Here is a 13650-nt window from a genome sequence, read left to right as displayed (position 1 = left end):
AGGAAAGAAAACAAAACAAAGCCTCTCTGCATCAGCCTGTTTTGGCCATAACATCCTCCCTACTGCAATGGCGCTCGGGCCATCGCGGCGGCCCAATGAAGTGTTGCTGTAATTAAGGTTTAATGGAGCTGCAAGGCTGTGTCATAGCAAAGAGCCTTATAACAGAGGTGGAATGCAATTTACTGCCCACCAGGTAGAGAGCAATAAATCTGCAATATTTATTGGCAAGAGAGAGAAATGTGATCCAGAATTCCATATGCTGGGTTGGGGGGAGGAGATGAACATCACTTCCAAAGGGGGAAAAGTTCCTCCACTGCTCTTACTCGGAGTTGATGTGCTGGTGGCCATTCCCAAGGATCCCACGGCACCTTCCACGCTGCAGGCAGGCTGCTCTGAGGGCAGGGAGTGGCAGCTGGTACCCTGTCACTTAGGGAGGGGAGGGGATCCCGTGGCCAGCACATCTGGCCAACCCTGCATTCCTGCAATATGAGCCCCAGGATAATGGGAACACAAAACCTCGGGGCCAGCCCCACAGCTGGTGTAAGCCAGCACAGCCACACTGATTTGCACCCACGGACTAACTGGCCTCGGGGTTGGCTTTTTTCCCCCTCCTACCTCTTTCACTTGAAACTTGTGGGCAGGCAGTAAATGGAATGGTATTCAATTTATTGCCCTCGGAAAGGGGAATGGTTGAGCAGCCTGTGGAGCTGAGCCTGCTGTTCCTGAGGAATGGAGGCATTCCTAGCCTGCTGCTCCAGACCACTAAAGTATCCCTTCTGCTGCTGAGACTCCAGGGGAGCATCTGTAGCACTTCCACTGGAAAATGTGGCTAAAAAAATTAAATCACACTCCTGTGCCACATGGAGTGCAATGACATCATGGAAGTGTGGAGAGAGGATGCCACTGACCATTCTTTAGGCACAGAGAGACACAAGTGAGAACTAGAGAAGATTCTCATTTCTGGAAATCTTAAATTGCACAAATGCCTCATCAGAAAGTTTGTGTGCACATGGAAAGCACACATACATCCAGCATATGCAGTCATGTCTTCCTCCATTAATTTTTAAGCTGAGAAGAAGAGGTGCATGTGTGGGAACATGGCACATTGTATTTTTCACTGTCCTGATGTGGATGACCAAGTGTAAATGCTGAGAAATGCTACAGTTAGATAAACCCAAACACAAAACTACTGCCAAGTGGAAAAACAACCAGAGAAAAGCCACAGTGCCCCAGCCCTGGGAGGTGCTGAGTACCTGTGCTGAGACTGTGGGAATGACAAATGGCCAGTCCCTCCCGGGGGACCGGATTAGTTGTTTCCTATGTGTCCAATAGACATTTTCTCTCTGAGCAAAACAACTAGCAGGTGGTTGGTCCTGCCTTCCGAAAGGGCTGTGGCAGATGCAGGGCTGTGCTGGAGGGGCAGCTTGGATTTCACATCCTTTCCTTCCCTGTGAGCTGACTGGGTTGTCAGGGGGTCACCGGGGTTGGTTTGTGTGCATGTGCGAGTGTCAGGGACCAGGCAAAGAACAAGAGGGAGTTTTCCAGAGAGACTAATCCTCTGCCAGAAGTGGTTCTGCCCCAGGAGTGACTTTCAGAAAGGCTGGCATAAATCTACAGTTAATGCTGTTTGCTTGGGCTGTAACCAACAGCGATGTTTGGCCCACTTGGTGCTGATCCCATGGCTTAGGCTCTCATTCTCCCCTCTCTGAATGAATTTCCCAGATGGATTTGCTGCTCCTCTCCAAGTTCAAGCATTTAGGGACACAGAACTCCTTTGGTGTGTAGGAGTAACTCCCACTGAAGACCTCAGAGAAGACACACCAGCAGGGACAGGACCTGTACCTGGTGCCACGTGTTGTGACTGCGTGGTGACATCGGTGCTCTGGCTCCTGTCACCAGGGGCAGGAGGAGGTGACAGGGCCACAGGGCCCCTTCATGTGGGTCCAGCCTTTCAGCACAAGCGTGCTGCAGACTCTGGCAGCCTTTCAAGACAAGTGTCTGAGTTCAGTGGGGATGTGCCAGGATGGTAACCTTGGCCATATCTGCCCAGGCAAAGGTTTCTAAGGCTCCTCATGGGTCTGGCTCCCAAGTTGAAAAAGTCCATCATTTACTGACTGAGGGAATGAGGTTACCACCAGCTGGGAGAGCACGTGGGAGGCTCAACCCCTCAACACATCTACCCAGAATGCAGGTTCCTGGTCTAAAAGGTGTTGCATTACCAGGCAGCTTTTGATTTCATCACGTTTCTTGAACACCTCAGAACAAGCTTTTCCCCCCCACTTTGCACAGCTACAGGTTTCTTGTGGCCCCGGAGTGTTCAACACACAGGGCAGCAACAGCCTGTGTGTTGCATTGATGGGGTTCAGAGGGTAAAGTGAGGGGTTTTTTTCTATCTTTAGGCTTAGACCATGATTTTAAGACCATGCCAGGTCCAATCTGGATGCCCTAGTGTGCACCTCTGACCGCTGAGCTACGTAGTTTTGTGAAGTCAGGATTGTCAGGGAAGGCTGAAGCCTTATTTCCTTGGCACAGAGCAAAGGAAAATATGAGGAAGATAAGACCTGCCATTTCTGTCACACATTCTTAGCAAAAATCTCTTGGTTGCCTCAAGTTTTACACAGTGATCAGAGCCCAGGACACACTAAGGTGGGGGAAGGCACTCAGGGACCCCTCTTCAGCTCTCCAAGCATCACAGTGAACCCCCAAGACAGGGGGATTTGCTTTGGTTATGCTCCCCTTGGCAAACAGTGCAAAGTGCCAGAGGCCTCCTGTGACCCCTTCCAGAAGCCAAGACACTTTCTGGCCATGGGAAAGGACACAAAGAGGTTGTTTGGGATTGACCACAGCCTCTTCCACAACTGCCCTGAACTCTTGCACTGCACCAGCCTCCTGCTCTTCCCTTTCTGCCAGGGGCTAAGGCTGAGTACCCTCACTACAACCATTCTCAGCCTTCAAACCTCTGTGACTTCCAGGCTGATACCAGACTGCCCACATTGGTCAGCTCAAAGCCTCACTTTGATGGTCTGGGTGATCTCCAGGGCTGTTCTCAGGGTCAAACCTCCTCCATCCCCTGGAGCTCCCACACCAGGGCCTGACTGTAAAGCACTGAGGGCTCATCACCCTGAAAGGAGCCATTCCTGCTCCCAGAAAAGCTCTGTCTGGCTGAGGGCAGACAGTTCCTCCCTCCTGGAGGCAACTCTGCCTGTGCTGCCTAAACACAGCAAAGATTTTGTTATTGGGCTGGGTTATCATTCCTCCCTCCTTCTTGCTGCCTGCAGAGCCAAAGGGCCTGTTTGTTTTTGCTGTTACTTATCAGAAAGGTTTATTTGCAATTGTTTGAGGGGGGGGGGGAAACCCCTGTGTAGCCACAGGCAGACAAGCTCAGTGCTCAGGAACATAATGGCTGGAGCCCGCGGGCCCATATGCTCGCCATCCTGGGAGGTGGAAGGCCAGCTCTGATCACATCCAGCTGCTCAGGATACGACTGATCAGGTATGGCTGGATGTCAGGAAAAAAAAAAACAACCAGGGTCAGCCTGACTGGGGGTTGAGGCAGGGAGGGGAATCTGCAAGGAGCTGTTTAAAGCGAGCTGCAGAACTGGGAATTTTCCTGTTGGGAGATGTCAGGGCTGCAAACTCAGACACATATACAGCCCCCCTGGAGGGAGGGAGGGAGGGAAGGAGGAGGAGGAGGTTATATTTCCCCTGTCAGCTACTATAGCATCCTCTGGGCTTCGTGAGGGAAAGAACGGAGCTTTCATACCGCGCTGAATAATTCCTGCATTTTTAGGTTCCTATTTCCTCGATGAATTAAGACCTAGGAATTCAGCTTGTTTGTTGTCGCTTTTGTTACTGAATATCCGTGAAAAGCTCAATGTCCCTGGGAACTAATTAGGTATTAACCCTGCATTATTGCTGCGTATCAGCCATGGAAACACACCATTTGGCTAAATCTCCTTGAAATATGGAAATATTGAAGGGTCAGGTGGAATGGCTGAAAAATAAGTAAAAAAAAAAAAAAAAGAAAATTTCTGGGGCAAAGAAGGAAAGGAGGAAAAATTTCAACAAAAGCAACTACATGGTATTATTTTTTATGGCTTCTATGAAATCCTAAACAAAACTACCAGATAGGAACAAAGTTGTTTTTAGAAGAACAATGAGGTCTCACTGGGAATTGTGCCTGGGAGAGATGTGGGAGAGGTCGGGAGCTACACAGGATCTATTCCAGCCTAACCTCAACTTGTTTTGTTCTTAGGTCCTCACTACCATGTTTTTGGGCAAGATACTTTTAGAAGAACACCTCAACCAGATCATGCTCTCAAAGACCTGAGCCTTCACTGATGGCAGGCAATAATTTTGCATTTTGGAGTATCTTCTTACTCTTATGCATGGCAACATTTAACAGCACACCACCATCTGCCACGGAAGCACAGACCACTAATGGCATCATAAGAATAAGTGTGTACCTATCCATATTTTATTACTCATGCCATTTCAGGGTTTTGCAGATAATTAACTCTGAATACTTATTCATCTATTTTCCCTCAAAAATGTTACCATTCCACTTAAAACCCTTCTTTGTGGTCCAAGCAGCAGAACACTTAATCAGACCGAGCAGGGCCGCAGAGCAGCTTTGAAGAGGCCTTAAAATACCTGAAAACTCTAAACCCAAGCCATGGGAAGGGGACTGCTGTCATCCAGCCTCCCCTTGCTCCCCTCTCCTGTGGCTTGGGGGAGACAGCAGAGTTCCTGATCCCCCAGGGACAGGGATACAACCCCCTCAATCTGAGTGTTTCTCCAACACTGTGTCAGCCCAGACACACTGACCCAATCCAACACACCACTGAACCAAAATATTTTGATTTGATAAAACAAACTCAACAACTGTTTAGACTTTGTCTGACCAGACTCACAATGGAGGTTTCCTTTTCGACTTCCCTATTTATTCTCATCTCTGCCATCACACAGTTAGGTGAGCAAAGCCAAAGCCATTCCCTTCTCCTTTCCCCACCCTGGATCCCAAGGGAATGGCCAGGTCTCCTGGACTGTCTCCCACCGCACTCCTGCATGGAGCCAACCCAACAGGGCTGTGGATGGCTTCAGGAAACCCTACACACAGCTATAATGAAAAATTATTATTCCAGCATTTTGCTTTCCAGTTGTTATACAGGCACTTCCCACAAACCCAGTATGGGAGTGTAAGGCCTCACTTCCATTGTTAGTGGGTTTACAGTGTCTTTCCCAACACATCCTTGCCTCCCTGTTACAACAAAACCACCCTGCTCCTCCCTCAGCCACACCCAAGCTCCAGCTCCCCGTGCACAGCCCGAGTGCTCGTGGTGGGAGGTCCGTTCTCACATCAGACTAAAGCCAGGCAGAATCAATTAAAGCAAAAAGGACGGGGTCTGCTGAGATGACAGAAGGCATTTGGGGCAAAATCTCACAGCTGAATGCAGGAGAGATGCCTTGCCCAGGCTCTCTTGTTCCTCCACGGAAGCTGGGGCACAACAACATCTCTCCAGATGACTCCAGACTGCCAGTCCTACCTGATATTTTTTTGCAGTGGCTCACGGTGCTAAATAACAAGGAAGATCCAAGTCAGAGACAGACAGAAGAGGATATGAATGTAGGAGATGATCAGAGGAGGGACTTCTGGTAACTGGAAGAGATGAAAAACAGCTTTGCTGCCCTCCATTACTCAGAGATGAGTAATTCCTGTGGGGGCCCTGAGATAAGAAAACCAGACCCAGATTTTTGTACCTCGCAGATGAACACATCCTTCCTTCTTCTTAAGACTCATTCTCCACCTTCCACCCCTCTGCAACCAACCCCTCAGGATCTATTTTGTGTATTTATACCCGTTCTGTGTCCACTCAGAGCCACCCACTGTGCCCATTCCTGCCTTTGTCCTCTGGTGACCCCAGGGCCATTCCCTCGTGCCTTCCCAAAGGGAATGGCAGAGCACTGCAGCCCGTACATGCCCTCAGTAACAGATGTTGGCTTTGTAACTTTAACCCCCCTGCAAGCCATCCCCCTCCCTCCCTCCTCAGCCTACATGCCATCCAATTTGCCACCTACAAGGAAGGTCAGGGTCCTGCTGGGTGACCAACATCTCTCAGCTTGGGGCACTTAGTTTCACATTTTTTCTCCCACTAAACAAGATGTTGAAGCAGAGGAAGAACAAGGCAAAGAAACTGGCTTGAGAGAGGGCCTGTCTGGTGAGGGAGGATTTTGCTTTGCTTCCCTCCCACCTAAATTCTCCAATGTCCTGGTAGCAGACACAGATTTCCAGGAGGAAATTTCCTCTGCAAGCTCCTGAGACCTTCAGCTTCCTCTGGGAGCAAGTAAGCAGCATTAGCTCTTAGAAGTTTGCCTTGCTGGGCTGATCTGTGGTGTGAAGGAGCTCTGATTAGTCATTTAACTTAAGAACTAAGACTCCCAAGAGAAGATTTCAGAGGGGAATTGGGACTGAAATTATCAACAGCCTAATGCAATTGCTCTGCACTGCCTTTGCAGGAGCTCTGTCTCCCTCTCCTCATTTGACTATCTATTAAAATAGGTGTTCTGAAATACTTCCACAGCTTTGCCAGACCATGGCTTGTGCAGCCTCCCCTGGAGCCACTCCTGGGTGAATTCACATCCCATTATCTCCTGGATTTGGGCTGGGGAGAGGAAGGTGTGTCTGCTCAGGATGTGGAGCTGCTCAGGAGCAAGTGCTGCTTCAGGCCCGTGGGATACAGTGGAAGGGAGCTTAAAATCTGCTTAGAAGCTGCTTAAAATCTCAGGCCTCCAGCAAAGGGTTCTTAGAGATCAAAGGGATTCTTAGGGCTGGATGCTCTGAACACTGACTGGACTGAGTTTTAAGGATGATCTTCATCTAAAGCATCAAACCTGAGCCCACATCTTAAAATGATTCCACCATTATCTGAATATTCCCATAATGCTGGGACTGTTTGAAAGCTTCTGTAAGCAGTCCTGATGGAGTGCTGGTGTTTCCTGCTTTCCTAACTTACATCCCAGGGATGGGAAGACTGGGTCTGTGGTATTGCCAGCTCCAGTACTGCCATGCCAAGTTACCTTAACACAGTAGTTTCCTCAGTTTGTATAATTCCTGACAGAATACAGAATTGTTTGGGTTGGAAAAGCCCTCTAAGATCGAGTCCAACCATCCCCCAGCACTGCCACCACTAACCCATGTCCCCAAGTGCCACATCCACACATCTTTTAAATCCCTTCAGAGATGGTGACTCCACCACCTCCCTGGGCAGCCTGCATTGAAGAAACAAGTGGAAACCTTGATCACTGGTGCGATTCTACACAATTCTGAATTCTTGTTTCCAGTAAATGATAGTCCTTCCCTGCCCCTCCCCAAGAGAACCCATCTACCCAGCACAGAAAAACTCCCACACTAAAACCTTGCTGATGTTGCCCCAAATGAAGTGTGAAAAGCCTGCCATGGGGTCAGCTCTCCCCACTTTCTGAGCCCAGTTCTGTACTCAGCCAGTGTCTGGTAGAGGAGAGATGAGAATGCTGTAGTCCAGTGACCTGAAAACATCTCGATTTCCTCCATGAACCTTTCTAATCAGTTAAATTGATTACTTTATAAGTGAGGAGTAAGGTCTCCAATTTCTTCTTCAGTAGAACCACTCCTAGAGGAGCTCTTGCAGAGATATAAAGTATTTTTTTTTCTTTTTAAATAGAGACTGTCAGACAAATCCTCCAACTCTGATTTCCCAACATGTGTGAAACCTGTCACATCAGCATCTCCAGCTCTAAGCTGGAGACAAAGGCCATGGAAAAGACTCTTCAGAAGGCAGTAAGCCATCAGTTCACCTCTTCACCAGGTAATCTTTCTTCCTGTTCAGTGCAGTGCCTGGAGCAGTTAATGGACTCCTTTCAGAGCTTACCAAATTTCCCCCCCCACACATACATAGCACTGAACTTATCTGGAATGGATAGTACCCACTTAGAAAAAGAAATTAAATCGTTGCATGTCCTTTGAAACATCCTAATGTCATATTAATAACATTTTATTCTGAGCCCTGTGTTCCCCTACCATGGGCAGGGACACCTCCCACCAGCCCAGGCTGCTCCAAGCCCCATCCAGCCTGGCCTTGGACACTTCCAGGGATCCAGGGGCAACCACAGCTTCTCTGGGCAACCTGTGCCAGGGCCTCACCACCTTCACAGGGAACAATTTCATCCTAATATTTAACCTAAACCCACCCTCTGCAAGTTTAAAGAAAGCAAAGGATCAGCATGAGGTCCACGAGTACTGGTGGAAGCCCTTTATAGCCCCTCAAAGAACGCTCAGTTCCCTCGTCACACACGCTGGCAAACACTGACCTGGCTGACACCGTTTGGCACAGGAAGAGAGGGAGGGAGGGAGGGATCTGCACCTTCTCCAAGCCCCCAGCCCGAACCACCCCCTGTTCGAGCCCCAGCGCTGCGGCCCCGACACGCAGGACCATGGACAGCAGTTCCCACTCGCCCGGCTCGCTGCGCTCCCAAACACACCGAGCACACGCCGGCAGGAGCTTTGCCTTTCTTAGTTACCCCGGGCTACACCTTGAAAACACTCACATAAAGCATCGTGAGCCGGTTCTGCTCACTCCGAGTGCTGGAGCTCTTGGAAGAGCACATCAGCCCAAAGAACACCCTTCTCTCTGCTGAGTCCTGCTGAACACCACAGAACAGCACATAGAGCTTGAAAACTCCCTGCTCTGCTGTAAATAGAAGCATCTTTTCCAACCCAGGTCCTGATAACAACCAGGATGTAATGAAATATTATTAACCTCTCAGCCTCCACTGTAACCAGCTTCCAGGACACACTTAAAGGATTCCTGTGAAAAGGGCAAGTTGTTATCCACCCACATACCCAATTTACTCCCTAACTCCACTTATGCCAGAAGAATTCACCAAATAAGCCAGAGTGTGATGGCATCTCATATGATTTTTGGGATGGTCCTGTGCAGAGCCAGGAATTGAACCTCATAACCTTGCAGGTTCCTTCCACCTCAGGATATTCTATGATTCTATGACCTCATTTTATGAGGTGCCAATGCCATTTTCCACACTGAACTCACAACCACACAACACTGGATGTATCTACATCACTGGGAATGCACATCCTTCCAGGAGGAAAGAAGAAACAGCATCTCTGCCGCCCTACTGCAAATTATTTTAAATACCAATGCCTGAATATCAAGAACTAATTATTAATTCTCTTGCAGGTCTAATTCTACACAGCTGTCTCAAAATAAGTGGACCATCAACCATGTTTTGCTATCAGCCATCCCTTTTACTTTGACAAGGAGCACAACACTGAGATACCACAAGACCAGTCCTCCTACAAGGCGGATTCATTCTCACTGAGCATCCAAAGTTCAACTTGGAGGACAAGGAAAATGAGAGAAATGGCTAGTGACACTAAGCCTTGATAGGGTCATGGGCTTTGCAACAGCTCCGACATGCAGGCGGGGGAAAACATCACTCCCAAAGTAAAGGGACAGAGGAAAGAAATGGAGGAAAGAAAAAGGAAAGGTTGATGGACAGTTGGACTTGTTGAGGGTGAAATCAATTAAAGTGCATCAAATCCGGAGTTCATGCTTTTTCAAAGTGACAAATATGTGCTGGAAACTGAGAAAGATGAGGGGAAAATAATGTCTTTGACCTCCCGGAGACCGGCTGTTCCTTCCGTCAGAGGAGCCAGAAGTGAAGTGAGATGCGTTCATGATAAATTGTAACAGCCAGGCAGCCACCTCAAAAAAGAACGAGGTGAAAAGGTTACAGAAGGGACCCAAAATGCGAAGAATTCAACCAAACATCAAGATAAATCAACTCAGGCCCTTGTGTGTGCATACCCAGCCTTCACAGAGCTGCTGTGGCTCAGCTCAGCTCATGCAGCCTTGAAGTGTAAGAGACACACACACACATCTTGTTTACAACAGCTCTGGAAAACACCCTTACAAAGGGCTGGCTCACCTCAGCCTTCCCAGGGGAAGGGAGGCAGTGGCCACCCCACCTGCCATCCTGTTTTGGAGTTTGTTAGACAATTAGGACATTTCTTTGAGGCACACAAGTATCCCTGGCAGTCCTGTGTTCAGCTAAACTCAGCTTTCCAAGAGCTGGATGCCTCTCTCCCAGTAAAGCAAACAATAAATTATTCACACATCTGAAAGTTTCAGAGCCTTGGTATCTCTTATTTTCTCTTGCACTTTGAATTTCCTGGTTTTGAGATTCAAAGCAGGGTATAAATATTTTCTGGGTGCTTCCACCAACACGGCAACTTTGGATCCTTTCCCTTGCTAACAACCAGAAATTATTAACTCTGACGATGCCTTTCATGCAGAATAGTTGAATGCAAAAGGTAAAATATTTTAAAGGATCAATAAACATATGATATCTGCTAATAAAATCTTTGAAACATCCCTTTAAAGATTGCACCCTGCTGGGAAAATATATTTTCAGTCCAAGAAAATATCTCAATCCAGGTGAAACGAAACTCAGTATTAAAAAATGACACAATTCCCGTAGCAGTGGTGTTTTCCACATAAGGCAAGACTTCACAAAATCATTTTGGCCAAAATTCTCCTCTAGCAAAAAACCCCCTTCCCTAGTGCTGCATCCAATGGTTTATGTGAACTGCAACAAGCCAAAGCAGAATTTTAGGGAATATTTACTGCACATTTGGGCACTTTGGCAGGGTACATCCCATACACCTCCCACTCAGATGCTCACACTGACTACAAACTGAGCTCTCATTGAGCCCATCGAGTGTCCAAACACCGGGTGTTTGTGACACAGGGTCCTCCTTAAATTATTAATACCCAGCAATGGATGTTACCCCGAGATCTTCAAGCAAGAGCTGGCCAAACTTTTCTTCCTACTTCCAACAGCAGGCTGACCTTTGAAGAGGTCACTGAAGAAACCATGTTTTCTCTCCTTTCCTGCCACTGAAGGGACTGTAGGAAGTAGAGTGCACCAGGAATGTGAAGTTAAGCCTGCTCACACTGCTGCCTGCTGTGCAGAGAGCTGCCTTAGGGCTGCCCTAAGCACAGGGTCTACAGGAGATTCCCCACTGCAGTGCAGAATTCCTCATGCCTGGGCTCCCAGCTGGCATTGAGGGCTTACTGTGGCACATGCCTGCACTGAGGGAGTGAGGTTTTCCTCGGTGTTGCTGTGAGGAAGCTCAGCTATCAAGTCCTGGTTGGCATCCTCACAGCCCTGCCTTCAGAAAGCACTGGTGAGCATCCCGCCAGCTCCTCCTGACACACATGCCCACCCCGCTGTTGTTGCATTTTTCTTCACGACAACCTTCCCTGGATGGTCCCTTCCCCGAAACAGCATGATTCTCTCAGGGAGACACGAGTTCACATCAACAAATCCTTCCCGACACTGCCCCGCAGCACTTTCGCTATGATCGGCTATTCAGAGTGATGGGACACACTAGTTAGATCTCTCTGTGTGTTTATCAATCCCTTCTCAGCCATTTTCCTCTGTAAATCCGTCAAATCTTTTTCTTCAAGCTCTGTGGGAACAGTTAGGAGCTATCTCCTCAGAGGTGCCTGCCCTGCCACTTGGATTTCATCCCGCTCCCGGAGAAGCTGGATGTCAGCAATGAGAGGACTGGACAGCACAGCACAGACACAGCAGCACTGCTGCCAGTACCCTTGGAGCCACAGGATCCACATGAGAGACCCTTATAAAGCCCCCTGTCCCTATGTAGGGGGCAAGGGAGGAGTCCTCTTAATATGGGACAGAGAAGGGGAAAAGCCCAGAGAAGCAGTCAAAGGAGTGAAAAGTCTGTAACACCCCAACGCAGACATAACTTGTTCTGAGCTGAGCCAGGGCAGGAATCCAGCTGCTCCACAGGAACACAGGACCTTACAGGATTTAAAGACACAGGACTTGGAAGTGTATTGGACACAAGACGTATATCACATATCCCTATCCAAATATTACATATCCCTATCCACATATTACATATCCACTACAACCCTGCGATGAACGTCACTCCAACCACACACTGCCACTGACAGATTTGAACCTTACAAATTTCCTTTTATCCTGCCAGGGGATTCGAGCCTGACAAACCACACATCTTCCCTTTTAAATAGGGAGCATCAGCCAGTCTGTTTGCCTTACACTGATGCTTGCAACCCTCGTGGATGGCAGTGACTTGCCAGCCAGCCTGAATCTGCACAGATGCTGTCCTGTGGAGCTACACTTCTGCAGCTTACATGCAGTTTGACTGTGCAGATCTAGGTCAGCACCCTGACAAACATCAAAGGAGAAGGTTTATCTCTCCTTTCACACTTGTCATCGGCCAGGCTGGTTATCAGCCCCATTCTGCAGCCGGAGCAATGAAGCACAAAGCAGTGAAGTGACTTGGCTGAGGCCACTTTGCAGGCCAGTGCCTGGTTTGGGAATAAAGCTCCAGGTCCTCCACACCACCAACCAGGTGACACCATGTTCACAAGGCCAAATTGTGAAATTGGGGAAGATAAACTTGTGGAGGGCTGACAAAACCTGTAGGTATCACCATCAGCCACATTTGCTCACTCATCTACCTGAGGAGTTTACTAGAGTTCCAGGTGGCACATACAGCATTCCCACTAGTGACAGACCAAAACTTTGGAAAATCCCCAGTCTCCCAATGAGCCACCTATTCCAAAGGAGAACTACAAGGATGATGAAGGATCTAGAGGGAAAGCCATACAAAGAGTGGCTGAAGTCACTTGGTTTGCTCACCCTCTAGAAGAGGAGACGGAGGGCAGAGCTCATGGAGGGCTGCAGCTCCAACCTCTGCTCTCTGTGAGCAGGGACAGGACCCCAGAGAATGGCTGGAGCTGTGTCAGGGCAGGCTCAGGTTGGATCTCAGGGAAAGGTTCTTCCCCCAGAGGGTGGTTGGGCACTGCCCAGGCTCCCCAGGGCAGTGGGCACAGCCCCAAGGCTGCCAGAGCTCCAGGAGGGTTTGGACAATGCCCTGAGGTGGGATTGTTGGGGTGTCTGTGCATCCAGGAGCTGGAACAACGATCCCTGTGGGTCCTTCCAGCTCAGAATATTCCATGATTCTATTCCTTGCTTGCTCACCAGCCAGAATAAGCACTCAGGGTTTGGGATCCCCCCCTTTAAGCCCTGCAGAGTGGGGCAGGAACCTCCCAGGACCACCCTTCAAGCTCTATTTCATCAGACATGCTGGATGTGAGCAGAGAGACAAACATGAGGTTATAAATACATGAAACCAACAGAACATTTTACATCCAAAAAAAGGGGTTCTGTCACTATGATTGAATAGCTTCTGCTCCTGCCTCTGATGTCTCCTGTCAGAAGGGGCAGATGAGAACGGACCACGTGGCAGAAACAGCTTCTCTAAAATGACTCTGGTAACAAGCAACCAGACAGCTCCATATCCAACACATCCACAAGGAAAATAAAAGGCTCCAAGAGCCAGAGAGAGTAACTGTCATTCTTCTAGGACTGAATTTGTTTCTTCGTCCAAAAATAGTTGCCATCTGAACATCAACGCTTTTAATATTTTAGTTTTGGTTGCCTTTCCCTAAATTGCTTTCATTCATTTAATGAAATCTTCCATCTGTGAAGCTTTTCAGTTATTTTTTTTTTCCATCTCCTCTAAATTCTTTTTCCA

At 48.4% G+C, this 13650-nt stretch overlaps 1 long non-coding RNA gene across 1 annotated transcript; it reads left to right on the top strand.

Moving 5' to 3' along the window:
* Positions 1 to 3346: 3346 nt before the first annotated feature.
* Positions 3347 to 10170, top strand: LOC127478955 (uncharacterized). Its single transcript, XR_007907421.1, has 4 exons — positions 3347 to 3492; positions 4255 to 4457; positions 7700 to 7843; positions 9233 to 10170. It is a non-coding gene; the product is annotated as an uncharacterized LOC127478955 (long non-coding RNA).
* Positions 10171 to 13650: the final 3480 nt, after the last annotated feature.

This window comes from Manacus candei, unplaced genomic scaffold (assembly GCF_025592945.1).
Source record: "Manacus candei isolate 608988 ecotype Guabito, Panama unplaced genomic scaffold, ASM2559294v1 h1tg000064l, whole genome shotgun sequence".
NCBI lineage: Eukaryota > Metazoa > Chordata > Aves > Passeriformes > Pipridae > Manacus > Manacus candei.
Note: the sequence above shows the minus strand (reverse complement) of the source record. Positions and strands in the feature narration are given on the sequence as shown.